Source organism: Spea bombifrons, chromosome 5 (assembly GCF_027358695.1).
Source record: "Spea bombifrons isolate aSpeBom1 chromosome 5, aSpeBom1.2.pri, whole genome shotgun sequence".
In the NCBI taxonomy this organism is placed as follows: Eukaryota; Metazoa; Chordata; class Amphibia; order Anura; family Pelobatidae; genus Spea; species Spea bombifrons.
In genome coordinates this window covers 103,564,129-103,586,069 of record NC_071091.1, presented here as the reverse complement: position 1 = coordinate 103,586,069, position 21,941 = coordinate 103,564,129, and the positions used below count along the sequence as shown (strand labels likewise).

The 21,941-nt window shown below is 48.6% G+C and overlaps 1 protein-coding gene across 1 annotated transcript in view; it reads left to right on the top strand.

Annotated features, from left to right (window-relative positions):
* The window catches only part of ASAP1 (ArfGAP with SH3 domain, ankyrin repeat and PH domain 1), a 71,991-nt gene that overhangs the window by 18,186 nt on the left and 31,864 nt on the right, over window positions 1-21,941 (top strand). The window lies entirely within an intron of this gene.

The following is a 21,941-nucleotide window of genomic DNA, read 5'->3' as shown; positions in this document are numbered from 1 at the left end:
TGATCTATTGTGTCGTCACGGCGTCGGCGTGTATTTATCATCTTTGTATGTTAAGGCAGTAGGGGATCGGTGCTCTGTGTGTGAATACTCTGCATGGATATGATGATAAACGCGGCGTGTAGAGCCGGCCCGTGGTTCACACGGGGGATACATTGGGAGATTTAACAGAGAACAGGAGAAACGTTACAACAGGAGTGGGTGGTAGTGGAACAGCCTCCCAGCAGAAGTGGTAGAGCGTAATACAGTGAGGGGATTTAACATGCATGGGATAGACTCATGACTCCTGAATCTGAGACGAGCCCAACGACTGATGAATCTCGATGACATGAATTGGTTTGGTGTGATAGATTTACGCTTGTGCACACGCACATGTCAGCCCTCGTGTGGTCAGCAGCCCAATACATCTCCCCCTGGTCACAAACCAGTTAAAATAAAGCCCACGATGAGAAATTTCCCGTGTGACCGGTAGCGATCCGTGTCGTGCCGGTAACCGGCGTCGGCGCAGAGACCGGCGACTCGTTACCGCATGTAACGTGTTTATCTGGAAGGTTGTGTTATAGATTGGGGGGGGACACTTTCATGTTCGCGGGGATTGCGGGGTTCGTGGCGTGTGCTGCGAGACGTTGTTCGGTTTATATTCCCGGAGAGAGCCGAGTGGAAATCCCCTCCAAAATGTCGGCGACCAGGACTTTCTAACGAGAGCCTCCGATCTGCAAGAAGACAGGCGTGTAGCTGGTTGAGCCACGCGTGTTCGGGAGGATTACATGCTATAGAGCTACAGAGACCTGGAATTAGAACGCCACGCCGCGGCCCTCTTTTCATGTTAAATGCATATCGCGTGCCCCCCGTGCATTTCACAGGAGTGATGGGAGGGCCATTGGAACACATAACACGTAATTCACATGATGGCTGCGTGTTACCCCATCATTCAAAAGTTTGGGGTCTCTTAGACATTTCGTTGTTTGTAAAAGAAATGCTGATTTTGTCCATTAAAATAACATGAAATGGATCAGAAATCCAGCGCAGACGGGGTTAATGTTGTAAATGACTATTGTAGCTGGAAACGGCTGATTTTTAATGGAATCTCTAAATGTTCCAATGGCCCTTTATCACTCCCATCACTCCTTTATCACTCCTGTGTTCCAATGGCCCTTTATCACTCCCATCACTCCTGTGTTCCAATGGCCCTTTATCACTCCCATCACCCCTGTGTTCCGATGGCCCTTTATCACTCCCATCACTCCTGTGTTCCGATGGCCCTTTATCACTCCCATCACTCCTGTGTTCCGATGGCACGTTGTGTTCGCTGATCCAGTTTTAAGTTGGAAGGGCTAATTGATGGCTAGAAACCTTTTTTTGTAATTTCCTTGGTTTCTATGAAAACAGCTGAGTGACCCCAAACTCAGTGACCCCAATCTTATAATTAGAAATGCATATTACCGTATTCCTGGGTTTTTTAAAGGATAAGTAATGATGTTATGCTGATTCGGTGCTCATCGTGGGACTGTTTGGATAAACTGTCCCTTTAATTCTGTCACTTAACCCCTTTGTGGCTCCCTGCACAGAACGTCTGCCCCCCCCCCCGTTTTCTGCACGAATGAAGAGTCGGGTAACCGCCCGGCGTTCAGAGACTGAATGGGGTCTCTCGCCCCGCGTTGATGTTATTATGAGGCGTGCGGCCGGCTCCGTAGCGCTCTGCGTAGCACAAGGTGACTCCTGCGACTTATGCGTATTAGAGCGTCGCAGGTAAGCCGGATGAAGCGCGGCAGGTGAGCGGAGGGGACAGGTGCGTGTGACTGAGCGGAGGATGATGAGGATCGCAGTCAAAGGCGATTGCTCCCTGCTTCACGCAATTTGCAGAAACGGCTTTTTAACTCTTTCTGTGCTGGAGTACGAGGCGCTAAGCTAATGGCATTTGGCCCAAACTGCTCAATGTACGCCGCGGCCTAACTTACCCCCCCCCCAAATGGGGCAGTTGCCCCATCGCCACCCGCCCCAGGGGTCCGCGGGGCATCGGTTTACCCGTCTGCCGTGTACATTTCATGGAAGCGCTTGCTTACAAAACCATCAGCGGCAGCAAAACGCTAAGAGAGTGACTCAGATGATTGCGCAAGCGGAGCGAGCCGCCTGCCAACCGCATCGAATAAAACGCGACCTTTTTGTTTTCTTCCTTCTTTTTTCCGTTACAAAAACATTCAGAAGTTTTGAGGTCGTTTCCCTAAAAGTGCAAGCTGTGGCCGGTGTTACCATGATGGCTAAAAACCCCAGAACCTTTTATTATGGCCTTCAGAGAGTTCATTGTGACCTGCAGGGGTTTGAGACATTTTTCTACAATGTTTTATTTTTTTAATCATAAATTCTGTAACTATTAATTATTTGTACGGGAGGAAGCCCTGCCGTTCCGGTGCGTGGCCCACGCCACGCTTATCATTCCTGTACACCCCGGCCAAGAAAAACAGCCGGCGGCCCTCTGACGGACGCCCCCCTCTGGCTCGGCTCCCACCAGAGACGGGCTGAATGTAGTCCGGCGAGCGGATGTGACGGGCAGAGACCGTCGGGGGATGTCCCTTCCGAGGAGCGGCTTCCGCTTATTTCGTGGCTCCCATATATTTTCTTTAATACAGTTGTTTTTGCCCGTTCAGTTAGTGGCTGCCGAAGGGTTAATACGCCGCGCTGTAGTGTGAGGTGGGGGGCAGCGTTAGTGAATGAAGAATCCTACGGCATCTCTGTCAGGCCTTTGTGATCCCGCTGGGGACGAGAAGCTTCAAATATTAACCCTAAAGTACGTCGCCGATATTCAAGCCGGGATTATTAAATAAATCAATCTCTGTGACCCGGCTTATCTGCCCGTAGACTCTGAGATTGGGGGGGAAAACCTTGAAATCAGGTGTAAACCGTGAAAATTCCCCAGTAGTGATGATCCCTAGTGAGCGTGGCTTTTGTGGATGCGCGGAATGGATGCTGCTGGTGTGTAATTCTGTAACGGCGGGCGGGGGAGGGGAGATACCCGGTAAAAGGGCAGATGAGGCTATTGATTGATGAAACATGCAGCGTGCTGGCCGTAGATCAGGGTGAGTGTCCGTGGAAGAGATGCGTCCCGTATGCCGCCCGCTGCCGGTGTCCGACCCGGTGCTGAGTTAGCATTTTCCATCCGCCTGCTCGTTGGAGCGTCACGGTAACGGAGCGGAGTCACTGATTCGCCGCCGTCTGCGGTTTTATTGATTTGCCCGTTAATAGCGCCGTGTTTACGGAACGTGGCGGTGTTTGGAATAGGATCCGGAATGTGTAAACAGAGCAGATGGAATCCGTCGCACGCTCCGGGGGCTCGAAGCGCGCGGGTCACGTTAAAATACGTTGTATGGAAGCTTTATCTTCAACACAGCAGCCAGACACTTAAAAACCAATTATTATTTTATTATTTTTTACAGCAGAAAATAACGCAAAGAGTTAAAGTTCTTTCTTATACATGTTTAAGGCGGATGCGCAGGTTCATGGCAGGTCTAGGTAGATTCCAGCGTATGGAATGTATCCAATGTATGGAATGATACATACGTGTGCATGCATATATGTGCCCGCCTTGCTACGTGTTGTCTTTTTATGACTCGTATAACTGTCACAAAGGAATGCGCACTAAAGTGCTGTGTACAGTAAAATAAATAAGAATAAACTCACCTGACGGACGATGCAGCCCTGCTGCTGCAGCTGCCCTCCTATTATAATACAATAGTCCCGGCGGCTAATGGGACGTCTCGGAGGTAACACAGAATTCTGGCCGCTTGCAAAGTCACGTCACATGCTCCGGGATTAAATGCGTCGGAACGTGGAAACTCCCCCCCCCCGTTATAATGTAACAACCGCGGCTTCAAAAAATCACAATTTTACTTTTTTATTGTTTTCAAGTCATTAAAAGAAATGTGTTTTAAAGGCCCGGCCTGCAGCCGTCCTCATCACTGTGTGTGTGTGTGTGTCCTCATCACTGTGTGCGTGTGTGTGTGTGTGTCCTCATCAGTGTGTGTGTGTGTGTGTGTCCTCATCACAGTGTGTGTGTGTGTCCTCATCACAGTGTGTGTGTGTCCTCATCACTGTGTGTGTGTGTGTGTGTCCTCATCACTGTGTGCGTGTGTGTGTGTGTGTCCTCATCAGTGTGTGTGTGTGTGTCCTCATCACAGTGTGTGTGTGTGTCCTCATCACAGTGTGTGTGTGTCCTCATCACAGTGTGTGTGTGTGTGTCCTCATCACTGTGTGTGTGTGTGTCCTCATCACTGTGTGTGTGTGTGTCCTCATCACTCTGTGTGTGTGTGTGTCCTCATCACAGTGTGTGTGTGTGTGTCCTCATCACAGTGTGTGTGTGTGTGTCCTCATCACAGTGTGTGTGTGTGTGTCCTCATCACAGTGTGTGTGTGTGTGTCCTCATCACTGTGTGTGTGTGTGTCCTCATCACTGTGTGTGTGTGTGTCCTCATCACTCTGTGTGTGTGTGTGTCCTCATCACAGTGTGTGTGTGTGTGTGTGTGTCCTCATCACAGTGTGTGTGTGTGTGTGTCTTCATCACAGTGTGTGTGTGTGTGTCCTCATCACAGTGTGTGTGTGTGTGTCCTCATCACAGTGTGTGTGTGTCCTCATCACAGTGTGTGTGTGTGTGTCCTCATCACAGTGTGTGTGTGTCCTCATCACAGTGTGTGTGTGTGTGTCCTCATCACAGTGTGTGTGTGTCCTCATCACAGTGTGTGTGTGTGTCCTCATCACTGTGTGTGTGTGTGTCCTCATCACTGTGTGTGTGTGTGTCCTCATCACTCTGTGTGTGTGTGTGTGTCCTCATCACAGTGTGTGTGTGTGTGTGTCCTCATCACAGTGTGTGTGTGTGTGTCCTCATCACAGTGTGTGTGTGTGTGTCCTCATCACAGTGTGTGTGTGTCCTCATCACAGTGTGTGTGTGTGTGTCCTCATCACAGTGTGTGTGTGTGTGTCCTCATCACAGTGTGTGTGTGTCCTCATCACAGTGTGTGTGTGTGTCCTCATCACAGTGTGTGTCCTCATCACTGTGTGTGTGTGTGTGTGTCCTCATCACAGTGTGTGTGTGTCCTCATCACAGTGTGTGTGTGTGTCCTCATCACAGTGTGTGTGTGTGTGTCCTCATCACAGTGTGTGTGTGTGTGTCCTCATCACAGTGTGTGTGTGTGTCCTCATCACTGTGTGTGTGTGTGTCCTCATCACTGTGTGTGTATATATTAATGTATCCGTATGGAGTGAATGCCGTGTTTGGCCCTTTAAAGACACTCCAGCCATCACATGCACTTTAATGCAGATGTCAGCCGAGTGGCCCCTTTAAGTGTACGGCCCCTCCTTGTAATTCCATAACGGGGTTCTGTGGGATCCCCTGAATGCCCCCTGTGCCAGCATGCGCAGAAAGCGCTCCCATTGGTTTCAATGAACACATTCCTCCCGCTGATTGGCTGCTTGGGGGGATTCTGCACGGCAGACGCACTTTAATACGCATTGTTTGTGAGGCTGTGAAGAACGCCGTACCGTCCCTTTAAATGTTTAGATTGCCCCCCCTTACAGCCCTCCGCTCATCCTCCTGCCCCAAAAGCTTACATTAGCAGGCTTATACGGGGTTAATCTCCAGTAAATGAATGTGTCGTCTCCTTTGGCGCCCCGTGGTGTATCTCGTTCCGTCACCGGGCAGAGTCGTCCGCTCGCTCCTTTCTGCCGAAGCCATTTAGTTGAGCGCCGCCTGCGATTTGTCTGCGTGATAGATGTCATGTCCGCTCCGGCGCGTGCCTTTAACTGGTGCTTTAGAGCTGGCTTCGCCTGCGTCGGCTGGCTGAGCCTGATGGGAGTTGGAGTTACTGGATGTTGCTGGGTCTTGTGACCCCGGGTCACGGGATGGAGTCATCGGAGCAGAAAGTGCTTATTAGAAGCTTTTTTACCAAGCGGAATAACAGATTATGGAATGGAAATATCTGCGCGCGGGAGCCGCTCCGTCACAGCGTGTCTTATGATTTCATTAAAACTCGGTGACTGCAGCCAAAACCTCCCTTTAAAGAGGAGCGATCGCCTAAACCAACTGTACCTTCATCAATAGGTCAGAAAAGAACCCCCCCCCGCCCCCCTGCACTCCGTAGCCGATTAGCCCTCCCATGGTTTTAAGAACTACCACTCTCACAATGCCAAGCCGGCGGCCTGACGGGAAAGGTTCACCTGTGTCTTTAGCTGCGGGTGAGTGCTGCTGTCGCTTGCCATGCCCTGCTTTGCATCCCTGGGAGCATCCGAAGTTTGTTGGCCCACCGAGGCTCTGGATTTCTTAACCCTTTAATAGCTCATTGCGAAGAGTCTGTGTAGCATCTCACCAAATGGGTTATCTAAACGGCTCTGATACCGGTCCTCATAGAATACTTTAGCTGTCATTATATAAAGACACACTTAAGTGAGTCACCTGTGTTCAAGCAGGGCCATATCAGCCGTAACATACTGATAGGAAAAGCTCCATCTGGGAGTCTTGGATATGATCACAGCGTGGGGGGATAGGAAGGAGTCCGGGAGAATCTGCCCCTTCGCCCTGAGATCGGGGCGATATTATTGAGAGAATGGATTAGCGTGTGCTGCATTAGCACAGGGATTCCAATACACGGGGGGGGGGGGGTAGACAGTGGGGCAGGCTGGTGATGTCTGTTAAAGGGGTAGAAAGATAGCGCTCCGTAGGTTGCCGGGGGCCAGCTGGGATGAGGATGATGAGATAAAGGGGCAGCCATGCCCCCCCCTGCTTTCTCCGGGTATCGGTAAAATAGCGAATGTTTTATTTCAGCGTCTGATATTTCACTAAACGCTCCGGCTTTCCCGCCATGTTCTCTCCTGCCGGGGTCACGAATTGAAGAAAGATACCATAAATAGCGCCATCATACGCTAGAGTGATGTACAATAACCACCTTGAAAGTTATCGGATGATTCCTCCCGGACCGGCGGTGTTAAACCATAGACTCCTTTTTTTTTTTTTTTTTTTTTTTTTTTTGCCTGTTCTCTTAAAAACAGGAAATCTCATCGTTTCAGAACTTGGATGAAAGTAAACATTTTCCACGCTTGGCAACCAGGACCCTACACTGCTTTTTACATTTTTTTTTTACTTTTCCACTGCTTTTTACTGTTTTTTCATTGCTTTGTGAAGATACCCAAGCGCTTGGCATTCCAGCCTCCAAACCCAGTCACGTAATTACACCCAAAAATTCCGCTATTGGTCTTGGCGTCTTCTTCCCTCCTTTGTTAGACAAGAAGTTCGCAGGCAGATTGAACAGTCGTGATGTGGCAGCTCTGCGGACTCGTTAAATAAATACGGGGGTACATTACGCAATTTATAGGGAACATTATTATCATTATTATTATTATTATTATTATTATCTTCCTACTGGGCATACAGGAATCTGCTATAAAACGAAAGAACCCTTTAAATCGATGCCCTGCATTGTCCAATCGGATATTTATCGCTTTCATCAAAATAATTATTGAATAAATAAATACTAATAATAAATTAAATGCTTTATAAAACAATCAATAATAATAAATGCTTTATAAAACAGTAAATAATAATAAATTAAACACTTTATAAAACAATCAATAATGATAATAAATGAACAGGTAGAAGATAAGCCTCAATTTCTAAACAAAAGAAGCAGAAATCTCTGTTTATGAGCCGAAGCGTTCCGTAAGAAGTCGTCGGTGGGTGTCTCGTTGGAACTGATGGGGTTTGCGGAGGAATGTCCGCGTTCCGGAGTGAGAGTTGTTTGCGTCTGGCGTTGGAGGTTATTATTGATAAGCGAGGGGATGCGCATGCATCGAGCGGCCCGGCTGTTTGAGGACGTAATCTAAAGTAAACATTTACACAGCAAAGCGATGAGGATTAGAGAGCTAATTGGGTTTATTGGCTTGTGAGGTTCATGTGATAAGAGGGGGCCGCGCGGATGCCATATAGTGACTGTAGAGCATGGCTTGGCAGGGTTATCCTCCACAAACTCCCTGCGCCACTCGGCCTTTTATCACGGAAGAGTTCGCTGCCCCAGCAATCACTGCGTGTCCTTCCCGTGTCCAGCGTGTGATCCGTGAGCCTCAAATTGACATCCAGCGGTTACTGGGAAGCTGCAGTATTGCTGGTCAGATTTTGGAACCCATCGGGGTTATCGTTCCGACGTTTTCTGGTCAGCGACCGTCATATGAGATCGGTCTTCAGCCATAAGAATTGAGATTTTTTCTTTTGTGTTTAGCACTCGCCTTTGCACCTTCTCTGAAATAAAAACACAGAATAGGCAGATCACACTCTATTCATACGAACTACAACACGCACGCTCACACAAACACACACGTGCACACGCACAACATTCTCATCCACACCAAAGGACCAGACCAAAAAAAAAATACTATTTGAAAGAATTTAAAAAATCCCACCCAGAGTAAAAGAAAAATCTATCAAAAACACAATGCATTAAAAATAATCGACAATAAGACCCCGAGGTCATAACCCCCGAAACCAAGTGCCTGCTGTGAGTGCGCTCGGAGGTCTGCACGGCTCGCCAGAACACGTCTCCTGCATGTGAAATAGCAGGGAGGTGGGGGAGGGGCAGAAGCCCCCCATGCATTTGTGAAAGGAGCACTACTAAAATGTAAAGGACCACCCGGCTATCATATGCGTTAAAGTTTATAGGATGGGGGAAGCGTCCCTTTAAACACAGTAAGGAACGCCGTCTCCATACATGCTCCCGGTGCTTATGCTTTCCAGATATTAGCATGTTGATCCTTGACGTGTATCTCTCGTGTCTTCTCTAAGCCGTGTGCCTCGCACATGATGTTGAATTACAACTCCCATTGTGCTCGGTCAGCCAGAAGCAGGGTCGCTGACAAAGCCTTTCGGCTGGAATTCCCGGCTCTCTTTATTGCCGCGGCTCTCTGGCCTGGGAACAAATTACCAGACAATGCCCCCTGTTACGGGGAGAGCGGGGGGCGGCAGGAGAACTGATTGGCCCATCCAATCTGCCAGTCACCCCCGCTGTTTTGTTACCTTTAAGGGTCATGGGAGTTGTAGGTCTTTAAAAAAACTCAAACTTTATCCCTCCGTGTTTAAATGCTCTGTATCACTCACCTACTGCTCTCTGTGAAGTAAAATGTCCTAGCGTTACACAGCCCTCTAGTAGTACACTCATAGACTATGAGCGTACAGAATACTTCCCTTCCAGGCTGTGGGGTCCGGGGCAAGAAGAGTTTAGTGGGGTCCTTTGGAATGGAACGAGTGTGGCTCCCACCCTCCCTTACGCTGGTGGTCTCTGTGAGTGACGCAGCGTGTTGGGATAAGACATGAATTCACATTATTATTAGTATTTGATTTATATAGCACCGTCATATTCTGTAGCGCTGTACCAACAATATATCAGGATGGCCGGCGGGGGGTTTTGGGGAACAGAAGGAACCCCCCCAGCTCAGAAGCACAGAATGGTTTCTATAGGGACTCTCCGGTCCGTGGCGTAGATCATGGCATTGAAGGCGACCACGTCGGAAGCAGACATCAGTCGGCTTTTATCCCTCGCTGGCGACGTTTTGGTGGGAAATAGTAAATAGCAGCGTTTTGGTGATACTGAGTAAAATAATATATGTATCTAAGCTGTAAAATGACAGATGAGCTGCGTGCCGGGCGAAGGTGTCGCATTCTGTCAGCGCCTCGGGGGGGAATGCGGCTTGCTGAATGAATGAGAATTCTTCTGCCTGTGGGAGAATGAACGGGGAAATTTCCAGAAATAGGAAACTATGAGAAGGCACTTCTACCCCGCAGTGACCTACATACATAGCAATGGCGTGTCTAACCCTTCCAGCGCCAGAGGAGCGGCCGGCTTCAATTTCTCATTACATGCATCACGTGATAGGATACATACAAAGAGACGACGTAAAAGGGACATTCCAGCCGCTATGTGCATGTGATAGCGGCGTGATCCCTTTACATTTTTGTGGTGTCCCCATTGGAAATGCATGGATCCCTCCCATATGTAGTTGTGCCCCCCGCTCCCGATATTTTCTGTGCAGGAGATGTGACATGCGCATAAAGTGCTCCCATTGATTTACACTGGAGTGCTTCCCCGCTGCTGATTGGCTGCTTCAAGCAAGACTCAAATAAATGCTGGTGGCACTTAAGGGTTAATTCTTGCAAAATAATTTGACGTTTCCATAAAGGAGCAGTCACAGAATTTTATTCCAGGGGTCAGCGTTGTGAAAGGTTGGACCCCAATGTGTCTGTATGTGTGCATGCGCGTCAGGGCTCACCCGCAGGTTCCCGTACAGCCGTGCCACGTGGACGGTCTAATCACCCACTGACCCGATATATCCCTCCACCCAGGAACAAAGGACGTCTGCGTTTCCATGTACTGGGCCTGTATTTATCCTGCAACCGAGCCTAAAAATAAAACCCTCTCCTTAGATCTCCTTCTCCCCGCGAATCATTCCGTGCGATTTCCATTCCCATCCCACTCTATCCTCTCCTAATAACTTCCATCCCTTACAGGTGAAGATTAACAAAAGAATGCATTCGTCCCTTATTCTTATATATGTGTGTAAAAGGAATACACACACACACATAGAACACACATATATATATATATATCTATATATATTATATATAGAACACGCCGGCATTCTTTTTATCTCCCGGGATTTGTGTGTTAATAATCCCCAGACTCTCCTACCTACATTATACGAGCAAGTATGTGGACCCCTGACCATCACACCTATATGAGGTTGTCGGACATACCAATCTAAATACACAGACATTAACCCCTTAATGACAAAATGCAAAAATGCATTGTTTTCAATGGGTTTTGGGACCGCCCATTTTCCTTAAGGGGTTAATATGGGGTTGGTCCTCCCTTTGCAGCTATAACGGCTTCCGCTCTTCTGGGAAGGATTTCCACAAGATTTTGGGGAGTTTGTGTGGGAATTTTTGCCCGTTCATCCAGTAGAGCGTCTGTGAGGTCAGGGGCTGATGTTGGACGAGACGCCCGGCTCGCAGTCTCCATTCCAGTCCAGTGGTGTTGGATGGGGTTGAGGTCCGGGCTCTTTGCAGCAGGTCAAGTTCTTCCACCCCAAACTCTCCCAACCATGTGGCGCTTGCTTTGTGCGCCGGGGGCAATCATGCTGGAGTAGAAAAGGATCTTCCCCAAACTGTTCCCACAAAGCTGAAAGTGTGCAATTGTCTAAAATGTCTCTGCATCCTGTAGCATTAACATTACCCTGCACAAGAATTAAGGGGCTCAAACCCTGAAAACCAGACCATTATTCCTCCCCAGCTGGCTCTATGCGTTCCGGCAGGTAACGTTCTCCTGGCATCCGCCAAACCCAGATTCATCCATCAGACAGATAGTGAAGCGGGAGTCATCCCTCCACACAAACAAACATACTTAACACACATCATAATTAACACACGCATGTTAACATGCTTACACACGCATACTTACACACATACATACTAACACACAAGGGTCAGTGAGATACTAACACACACAGTAACATGCCAGCACATTAACATACTAACATGCTTAACACCCACACACTAACACACCCACACAGACAGTAACATACTTCTTACACGCATTAAATGGGAACACGCATCCTGCTGGTGCTGAGCGTGGCGTGGTGAGGAAGGGTTTGGCGGTGCTGATGTTTGGGGAACCCAGTCATACCAGTGGTGACAGCGATCCCTATTACCCTAGGTGCTGGGAAGGTGTTGTTGGTTGTCATGGCAACCTGGGGTTTGTTGAACCCCGACTTATGGCTCCGTCCACAGGATCTGGGCGCAAGACCTCTTTGTGGGCCAACAGTTTTCCTCCCTGTTCTCTCCTCCCTCCAAGGGTAACCTTCACTTCCCTCCACAATGGATGCCCAGTTTATGCAGCTGTCTCAACCAGCGATAGCGGACTTACCCCATTACCAACACTGATACCCCGGAGAACAACCCCAGGGTTACACTCACTCTGCCCCCCCAAGTATATGAAGTCGCTGCCTGGCAGAAGCCGTCCAGAGGCCTGACTGCTTTTCAGCTCCTGTGTGTCCGGCTGCCGGAGAGGAGGGTCCGGGTCCCCTGCAGCGCTGCGGGGGATCTGCATCTTAGTCTTGTAGTCAGACCTCTATTTGAGATCTGATTAGAAGACGACCTCTAAAGACGAGGGATATTTTTCAGAGCATTTGCTCTTATATTTCAGCGAATACGGTACCTTTCTCCATTCCCTTTTAAAGCGTTAACCCTCTGACTACCGGTGCGGTGACATCGTTGCAGCATGGCCTGTAAGTGATACAGCGTTAAGTTTTTTCTTCTGCAAAAAGCAGAAGTGTCATGTCGGATGTGAAGATAAATCCTGCGGTTTCTGCCCCTCTCCCCTGGGTATACCCTGTGCTGCTCCTGTGAGTTGTGGCCAACCATTAACGGGGCGCTCCAGCCGTCATATACACCTTAATGCCTACGATAGCATGAGGCCCCATATACGTTTGCCCCTTTCCCTATTAATCTGGGAGGCCTTTGTGTGCATGCAGTTTCTCACCCTTATATACCTTAAAAATTCATCCTGCTTCAAAATATGAAGGCTTTTGTGGGATTTATTTTACATTGTGATAGGTAAGTGGAACAGCCACCCAGCAGAAGTGGTAGAGAGGCTATTACGTGGGAATATAATTAGGGCTGCAACTAACGATTATTTTAATAATCGATTAGTTGGCCGATTATTTTTTCGATTAATCGATTAATCGGATAAAAAAAAACAATATGCAAATTTTTCGTTTATTTAAAATAATTTAATGAACTGGATGTTAAAAAACAACTTAAAATTTACATTAACATTCTTATTTTGTTATGATGTAATAAAAAACAATATTTTCAAAGTACAAGAACCCAAACACAATATTTATGAAACAAAATAACCCCAAACATTCTGAAAAGAGGTGGACTATTACTGTTCAAGAAACTTTGCACCCAGCACTTTGCACCCAGCACTTTGCACCCAGCACTTTGCACCCAGCACTTTGCACCCAGCACTTTGCACTTTGCACCCAGCACTTTGCCCCAGAACTTTGCACCCAGCACTTTGCACCCAGCACTTTGCCCCAGAACTTTGCACCCAGCCCTGGCACTTTGCACCCAGCACTTTGCACCCAGCACTCAGCACTTTGCACCAGCACTTTGCACCCAGCCCTGGCACTTTGCACCCAGCACTTTGCCCCAGCCCTGGCACTTTGCACCCAGCACTTTGCAGCCAGCCCTGGCACTTTGCAGCCAGCCCTGGCACTTTGCAGCCAGCCCTGGCACTTTGCACCCAGCACTTTGCACTGTGCCCCTGCACCCAGTCTCCAACTCTGCCCTGCACCCAGCCCTGCCCCCACACTCACACTCTGCCCTGCACCCACTCTGCCCTGCACCCACACTCACACCCTGCCCTGCACCCCCACCTGCCCTGCATCCCCACCCCACTCACACTCTGCCCTGCACCCAGTCTCCCACTCTGCCCTGCACCCACACTCACACCCTGCATCCCCACCCCCACTCTGCCCTGCACCCAGTCTCCTGCCCTGCACCCCCCACCCCCACTCTGCCCTGCACCCCCACCCCCACTCTGCCCTGCACCCACACTCACACCCTGCCCAGCATCCCCTGAAACCCCACCCCCACCCCGCCGTCGACCCCCACCCCGCCGTCGACCCCCACCCCCGCGAACCGTTCTGTGCGAATGGAGCCACTCGCACAGAGCGAACCGCTCTGTGCGAATGGAGCCACTCGCACAGAGCGAACTGCTCTGTGCGAGTGGCTCCATTCGCACAGAGCGATTCGCTCTGTGCGATCTGTGCACATAGACATGAAGAATACTTACCTCCGGAACGCGTCACATCCGTCACGTTGCTAAAAGAAGGCGGAGACTGCAGAGCGTGTAGCAGAAGCGGGGAACGCTCGCGGAGGTAAGTAAAAGGAGCCGAGTGCTCCAACAACGAATCGATCACTCGATTAATCGATAACGGAAATCGTCGACAACGATTTCCGTTATCGATTATTATCGATTTTATCGATTCGTTGTTTCAGCCCTAAATATAATATATAATTCACTTTTTTCATGGTCTCCCTGGACGTTGCACATGAGACATTCTGCTGCTTTACATAATGATGATGAAACCGAGAAAGTCTCCGAGCTACGGGAAGCTGTGTGATGTCATGCGGAATGCACTTTACGCAGCGCCATAAAGCGAGGCAGAGAAGGCGTCCTCGCGTTAGGATGGAAAGCGCTTCTCTCCTAATGGAGAACAGAGTCTTAAACACTGTAACTGCCTGGGCCCATAAATCAGTCCTGGGGCATTATGGGGGCCGGTGTACCAGGTGTTGGTCCTTGAAGATTAAATGACTTTCCAAACTAGTCGTGTTTTAAATAGTTCCTAATGGGATTGAATTGGCTGCACGGGTTAACCTGTTAAATGCCTCCTCCTCCCAGCCGCCATAGCGCTGTGGCTCCATCGGCCTTCCAGGTGTAGCAGGCAGCGGATGTGTTTCATTCTTCCGCCGTGTGGCTGCCCCCATCCTGCGTACAGTTATCAGGCAGGAGGTGCAATTACTGCTTCCTCTTTGCTGATGTCATGAAGTAACTTCCTGTGTAACTTTATCGGGCAGTAGGTGCCATAAACACATAGAAAGCGTCTGCCCGTCATTCCTCATGTAAGGGATTCAAACCCCTATCAGTCCTTAGTCCGGTCCCATAGTGAGGATAGCTCCATGCCCGTTCCATGCATGATTCAATTCCCTCAGTGTAGTAGCCTCCCCCTCTGGGAGACTGTTCCATTTATCTACTACTCTCTCAGTAAACTAGAACTTCCTTATATTACATCTAAACCTCTGACTCTCTCCAATGTGTCAATATCCTTCTGAAGATGGGGGTCTCCATAACTTCCCCCAATAGGTGAGATCTGACCGGAGATCTGTAACGTGTCTGTACAACCCAGCACCCTGCGACTATGTGAGAGGTATATGTATGGATATATAACATATATGCACCTGGTGTAATATAAGTCTTACAAGATACTCCGTCGGTTATCTGTATTCATTAACAGAAGCGCTCTCATTTCTACCTCCCGTTTTGCGTTCCGGAACCGTGCGCTGACTGCAGTCTTAACCCGGAGCCTTTGATGATGTCATTAAACGCGTTGTGTAACGGCGCGAGGTGAAATGATGACCGTGGATGTCTTTAATGTGCTTGGTAAGCGTGTTCCTGCTTCCCGTAGATAGCATTAGCGGGTGTTATTTTTAGAGCGTAGATGGTGATGTTGCGGTGGGTCGGGGAGGCCGCGCTCGCAGAAGCCACCGGGCAACAACTTCTAAATTTAACCTGATGGTTTAAAGTCATATAAAAGTCTACATAAAGTCCCTCGCGGCTTTATTTAACTCCAGCTCTTATCACGGCTCTTATTTGCTTCTGTCTCTGCCGTGCTCGTGTTTTATAGCTGGTGTTACGCGCCAGACCTCCGGACGCTCTCGTAAGAGCTACACCTGCGGACCCCGAGCTCCGACCTAAACATTTAAAGAAGGTTACATTGGGCACTAGTTCTTCCCGGGCAGGTGCCATACCTCTTAACCTAGAAAATGTTTAACCGGGAAGAGATAACCACAGGTGAGATGTCTCTCGTTTTGCCCTGGAGGACGTTCGTTTCTTTTACCCAGACCTAGAAAACTGCGTAACATGATATATAACAATGTTGAACAAGTGGAATGGTGCGTACCTCCTGTATGAACATGCCGTTTTCTGACTACTTGGTTACGGAACCACTGATGGAACGGAAGAGTTACTTGGTTGGAGAGTTGGTTTCCATGCATTTTCCAGAAATGTTCTACTATAAGTCTAATGATTGATGGGACTTGATCATCTGTTCCTAAAGATTAGGTAAATACAACCTCAGATGAACAGCAACACATGACATATTACACCGTGTCCTGATTTATTCAACAAAAATAAAGCCAAAATGGAGAAGCCATGTGTGAAAAACTAAGTGCACCCTTACCGCTTCCATAGGTGCTGCTAACCAAATTCCCTTGATTCATAGCAGTTTTGGCTGCCAATCACTGTCAGGGAAGCATTCTCATCGCATTTAGTGTGAGAGTTTACTGCACGTGCCCATGGGGACCCGTAAGATGTAGAAATCTCATGCAAGGCAGCCCTGGATCCGGCCGGCGTGCAAATACCCGGCGGGTGAGGAAAGTGAACGAACACACGGAGAGGATCTTAATGCAGAAAAAAATATATATTTTAACGAGGGCTGGGTTGTCCCTTTTAATGCTTTGTGTAAATGGATCAGCATGTAGTTTAAGAGCAGCGCCGTGTTTATTGATCATTAGTTGCGTTTCTGGGCTTAAATAGAAACGCTTTATTTTTTTGTAGACGCAGTGGGAGGGTTTGCTGAAACAAAAAAATATACATTCACATTGGGTGAAAATTATGTGTTTCTACAGATCTGAAAATTGCTAGTTATGTGAAGATTGCAAAGATCCCCGCGGGGCGTGAAGCCGTAGCGGTGAAAGTAATCGGGGATATTGCCGCGCTCTGCAATAATCTCCCCCAGTAATTTATGTGCTTCATTAACAAAGATAAAGGAGAAGCCGTATATATCCGCCTGTTTTCCCTTTTATATCGGGGAGAAGTAATGCCTGCCGGCGGCTCAGCGCTGTCAGCTACTCGGGGGAATACCTCCGCAGGGACTTCTAGATGAGAATTAAAGGGACAGTTTAATGTACCGGACCGTCTCGCCAATGAAGAATGCGAATGAATGTACCTTTAAAGGGAGTTATTTGACCTGAATGAAGAAGTGCTTACCTTTAGGGGAAGCTGGAGCTTCAGAGCTTAGATTGGCCGCTGGAAGTCTTGGCCTGGCCAGCTCAGGCAGTGACCATACAGCACATGCGCGAGCAAATACGGCAATTCTAACGGCATGCAGCGCCAGGGCCGCCCTCTCTTATAATATACGCCGAGCGCTACATTTACCACAATTTCCGTGGTTTGCATGGAATGTTTCATTCTGACGGCCGCTCCAAATATCGCTCTGTTTTTTTTCTTTTTCTTGAGAACTTGTAAAATCGTTATTGTCACTGTCACCATAGCAACCAGAGGAATGTCCTTGCGGATTGGGCTGTTCCACTGGTTGCCATGGAGATAAGACCACAATTCAAGCTTTGCCCCACAATAAAGCTTTCAGGCAATAGCCCTAAAATCTGAGAAGCCCGGGGGTCAGTTGCCTCCTCTGATCCCTTGCCGGCCCTCCTGTACATGAGCCCCGCTTGGACTAATAAATGTATGAATAATATATGTCTATGCTGCAAATCGCTTTATCCCGTCGCCATGAAAACGGTTCCACTCTCGAGTTAAATAAACCTTAATGCATCTTAATGCATATTATTCCTTTCCTCTAAAAGGTTTTATCGCTGCAAATAACACTGATATTCGCTAGGTTTTTATGTCACATGACAAACATTCCCTGACAAATGATACAAAATGTTAATTGATTAATAATTTATTATTATTATTATTAAGAATTGTGCTCGGCAGCGCAAAGAATGGCGCTTCTAGTTGTGAAAGTGTTAAATTCAGCATAGAATGCAGGACAGCAGCTTTAATGAGCGGATATGGGACTGCATACAGGTCAGTCGCCCGTCATCGAGAGCTGCCGCTGGGTATACGGCAACTGTACGCACTACGTATTGTGTACGCATCCGGCAGAAAGCACATTTACTGCAAGCAATTGGTTTTGTGGTCTTGCGTAGGCAGATCCCAGCCCGGCTCTCTCGTTGCACCGATATGAGAAATGTCTCTGCACTTTTGGCACATCTGGCTTTAATTTCACCCCTTAACCCGCAGAGCATTTCTGTTTTAAGTTCCCTCGCCACGGAAACCTGCAGATTTTTTTTCTGTTTCTGTTGAAACGCCACCCAGTAAAGAGCTTCTTGAAAAAGTACAAACAATGAACCTAAAAGTGGCGAGTCTGAGAATCCGCCGGTCGCCTGCTCCGGATCCCTGCTTCTTTCCTTTTTTGTTGTTACCGGAGCGAGTTCTGTGTCGGTTTACTGCGGTAAATAAAGCTGCAGGGTTTTCAGAATAGTTTTTGTTCTCACGAAAAGCTCTTGTTGTCCCCCCTGCGGTGGCGATGAAGCGATACATCTCGCTGCGGGGCTCGTTCCAGTTCTCCTCGGGACGGTTTAGAACATGCCTGGAGAATAAACCGCGGCTGTCGCTTGTAAGCAAACAGATTCCATAGCGTGCGCTTCTTCTGAGTGCACACAATACCCGATACAAACGAGTGAGCGTGTGCCTACGAGCCACCGGCTGCGCTCCCTTCCTTCATTCTCTCGCGTCACAGCGCTCCCTTCCTTCATTCTCTTGTGTCGCAGCGCTCCCTTCGTTCATTGTCTCGTGTCGCAGCGCTCCCTTCCTTCATTCTCTTGTGTTGCAGCGCTCCCTTCGTTCATTGTCTCGTGTCGCAGCGCTCCCTTCCTTCATTCTCTTGCGCCGCAGCGCTCCCTTCATTCTCTTGCGCTGCAGCGCTCCCTTCATTCTCTTGCGCTGCAGCGCTCCCTTCATTCTCTTGCGCCGCAGCGCTCCCTTCATTCTCTTGCACCGCAGCGCTCCCTTCCTTCTCTCGCGCCGCAGCGCTCCCTTCCTTCATTCTCTTGCACCGCAACGCTCTCTTTCTGGATCTCGTGCTTTGGCCCCTGTGCGCCCGCTCCGATATTCACATTGTCTGGTTATTTTCCAGCACATGAAATCTTCTGATCCGGACGCACCGGGGGTTCATTTACTAAAAGGAGAGCTGTGTCTTCGTCCCATGACTTCACCGTTCATTAGGAATGATCCAGCCTCAGCGAACTTCTGCTGTAGGGAAGCGCTTGGCCGGCCCTGTATAATGTATAGTTAAATCAGGGAAATTCTTCCAAGTCTCCCCTCCCAAGTTATATAATATGCAGGGCCAGCTCAGCCCTTTGTTCCGGGTTGGCCCATCATATTGGAAAAATTAAGTAACTGAGTTGCAACGCCAACTCTCCATTTAGTGAATCCGCCCCGGTGATTGCGCTTTATGAATAGTGGATAATGTGGATAATGCTTCTCCGCAGAGCGCTCTCACAAGTACTTTTCAAGGTCTGCGGAAGTCGACTCTCCGCACAAAGCCGCTTCCACTTGAGTTGATGTGTTTTGGCAGCCTGTCCCCGATTTCCCTTTCTCCGTGGAGCGGGATTATCTGCGGGTCCGCGGACGCTTCCTCTAGCTGCCGGGAAGCGGGCTCGGCGTTGTCAGCTTGCCGAGCTCACGTCTGCGGCCCGCACACAAGGTCACTCCGCCTCGCCGCTGATGAGGTTACGTGTTAGGATTTGCGGTTTGGACGGAGGGTGTAATTAATACATATTGTCTAGAATTACGTTGTTATGTTAAATACACGATACCCCCGGCAAATAACGTGTATTCCGGGAGTTCTTCAGAATCTCCAGCATCGGCCTTGCCCCTCCACGGCTCGACAATTCAATGGAATCGCTTCACGCGCATGCGCACGCGGGTCTCATTATACAGCGGGCACGGCATTGCCTGGGTGAAATTATACCACGTGCAGGGCATATGGCTGGGGGGGGTGCAAAGGGGCAGAATCCCCCCCATGAGTTTGTAAGGGGACCCCACAAAAATATGGCTATCCTACACGTTAAAGGGGACGAGTGGCAGGACCGTCACTTTAATGTGATCCCTGTGTATCCACAGGGGGGTCATTTAACCTCTTCTGTGCCTTCGTCTCCAGCACACAACGTTTCAGCAAGATCAGATAAGCAATTATTATTCTGTTTTGGAAAAATCCTTAAAGAATGCGTTATAAACGGTTGATAAATCATCACTCTGTGCGCATAGAGAGCTCACCGGGCAGGCCGTACCGGTACAAAGTCTCTACCAGCTGCAGCGTCTTACATCACCAGACACTTATCACTCCCAGCCGTATCCCTCCACGCTCTGATCATTTCTCCTGCCGTAAAGATTAAAACTCTTGTCTTAGATTCAGGAGCCAAATGCCTATCCCCTCGCTGATTTAGCCTCTACCACTTCTGCTGGGAGGCTGTTCCACTTATATACCTTCCATTCCTTCTAAGCCTCTGACGTTCTGTGCGCTCGCGTTTCACTCGTGCGTAGTGTAATTTATACAAAGAACAGGTAATAAAAGGGGGGATACAATAAGTACCGTAGGTACAGACCTTTTGACTGGGGTGCAGTAGGTATGAATGCATTAGTAAAGGAGGTTTCTGCCTCATAGAGCTTACAGTCTACGTTACATGTCACATCGTTATACGGAAATGCTATGCAGCCCCTAATCCAGCGCTCATTGACTCGTTCCTTCGGCGTAGCGATGGGAAGGTATGTTTAGACATGCGGCGACGAGTGATTTCACTATTCTGCGGGAAGCAGAGATCCTAACGAGCGCTCTCTGTCTTTCTAGCAAATTGTGGGTTTAGTTTAACAAAGAGATGATTATATGCGAGCGACGTACACCTGCCAACTCTCCTGAAGGAACGGGAATAAAGAGATGTCAGGCAGCCTCTGCAGCTGAACATCACAAGATATAACCGTCTCATCTTGGCAGCCTGACGTTTCTCGCTGATGGCAGCTACATCACATCACACTTCATTCCGCGGCGCATGCATGCCACGCTTACACGCCAGGCTGCCGAACGATCTTCATTCTCCGCCGGCATCACTTCGCAATTCATTCTGTGACACATGCATGCCACACTTACACACCAGGCTGCCGAATGATCTTCGTTCTCCACCGACTTCTCTATCAAATCAAAATCTGTAATTCTTTATTTTAGACTCCGATATATATATATATATATGCAAAATTAACCAAATAACTGGGTTTAGAAATTACAGGGGACGGCGCATGGAAAAATCTTTCTCCATGACCATTAACCCCAGCATTGTGTACAGTAATTACCCCCCAGTGTTGTATACAGTAATATACCCCCCCGCGCACGTGCTGTTTCCCGGCTCAAAACACCACACTGAGCTGATGCTTTATGGTAATGCTAATGAAGTCCGTTCCTCCGTAGACTTTTATTAGTCAGAGTGTCCGGCGGGGTGATTAGGACCGAGCGATAATGTTCACGTAATGAATGTAATTTAGTCTACTGGATAAAGGATCATTTGTGTTGTAGACTGCATGCAGACTGTTTGTGAGAGCGCGTCTGCATCATCAGCGGCATTAAAATCATTCGAAAAACTACCATACGGGCACAATTATTTTTATAGAGAGTTCAGTGGCGGGTGTTTGCAGACCCAGACAGTCTTGCCTCTGATGTCATAACCCAAACAGTCTTGCCTCTGGTGTCATAACCCAGTACTCTCCCGCCTCTGATGTAATAACCTAGTACTCTCCCGCCGCTGATGTAATAACCCAGTACTCTCCCGCCTCTGATGTAATAACCCAGTACTCACCTGCCTCTGATGTAATAACCCAGTACTCTCCTGCCTCTGATGTAATAACCCAGTACTCTCCTGCCTCTGATGTAATAACCTAGTACTCTCCCGCCGCTGATGTAATAACCCAGTACTCTCCCGCCTCTGATGTAATAACCCAGTACTCACCTGCCTCTGATGTAATAACCCAGTACTCTCCTGCCTCTGATGTAATAACCCAGTACTCTCCCGCCTCTGATGTAATAACCCAGTACTCACCTGCCTCTGATGTAATAACCCAGTACTCTCCTGCCTCTGATGTAATAACCCAGTACTCTCCCGCCTCTGATGTAATAACCCAGTTCTTTCCCGCCTCTGATGTAATAACCCAGTACTCTCCCGCCTCTGATGTAATAACCCAGTACTCTCCCGCCTCTGATGTAATAACCCAGTACTCTCCCGGCTCTGATGTAATAACCCAG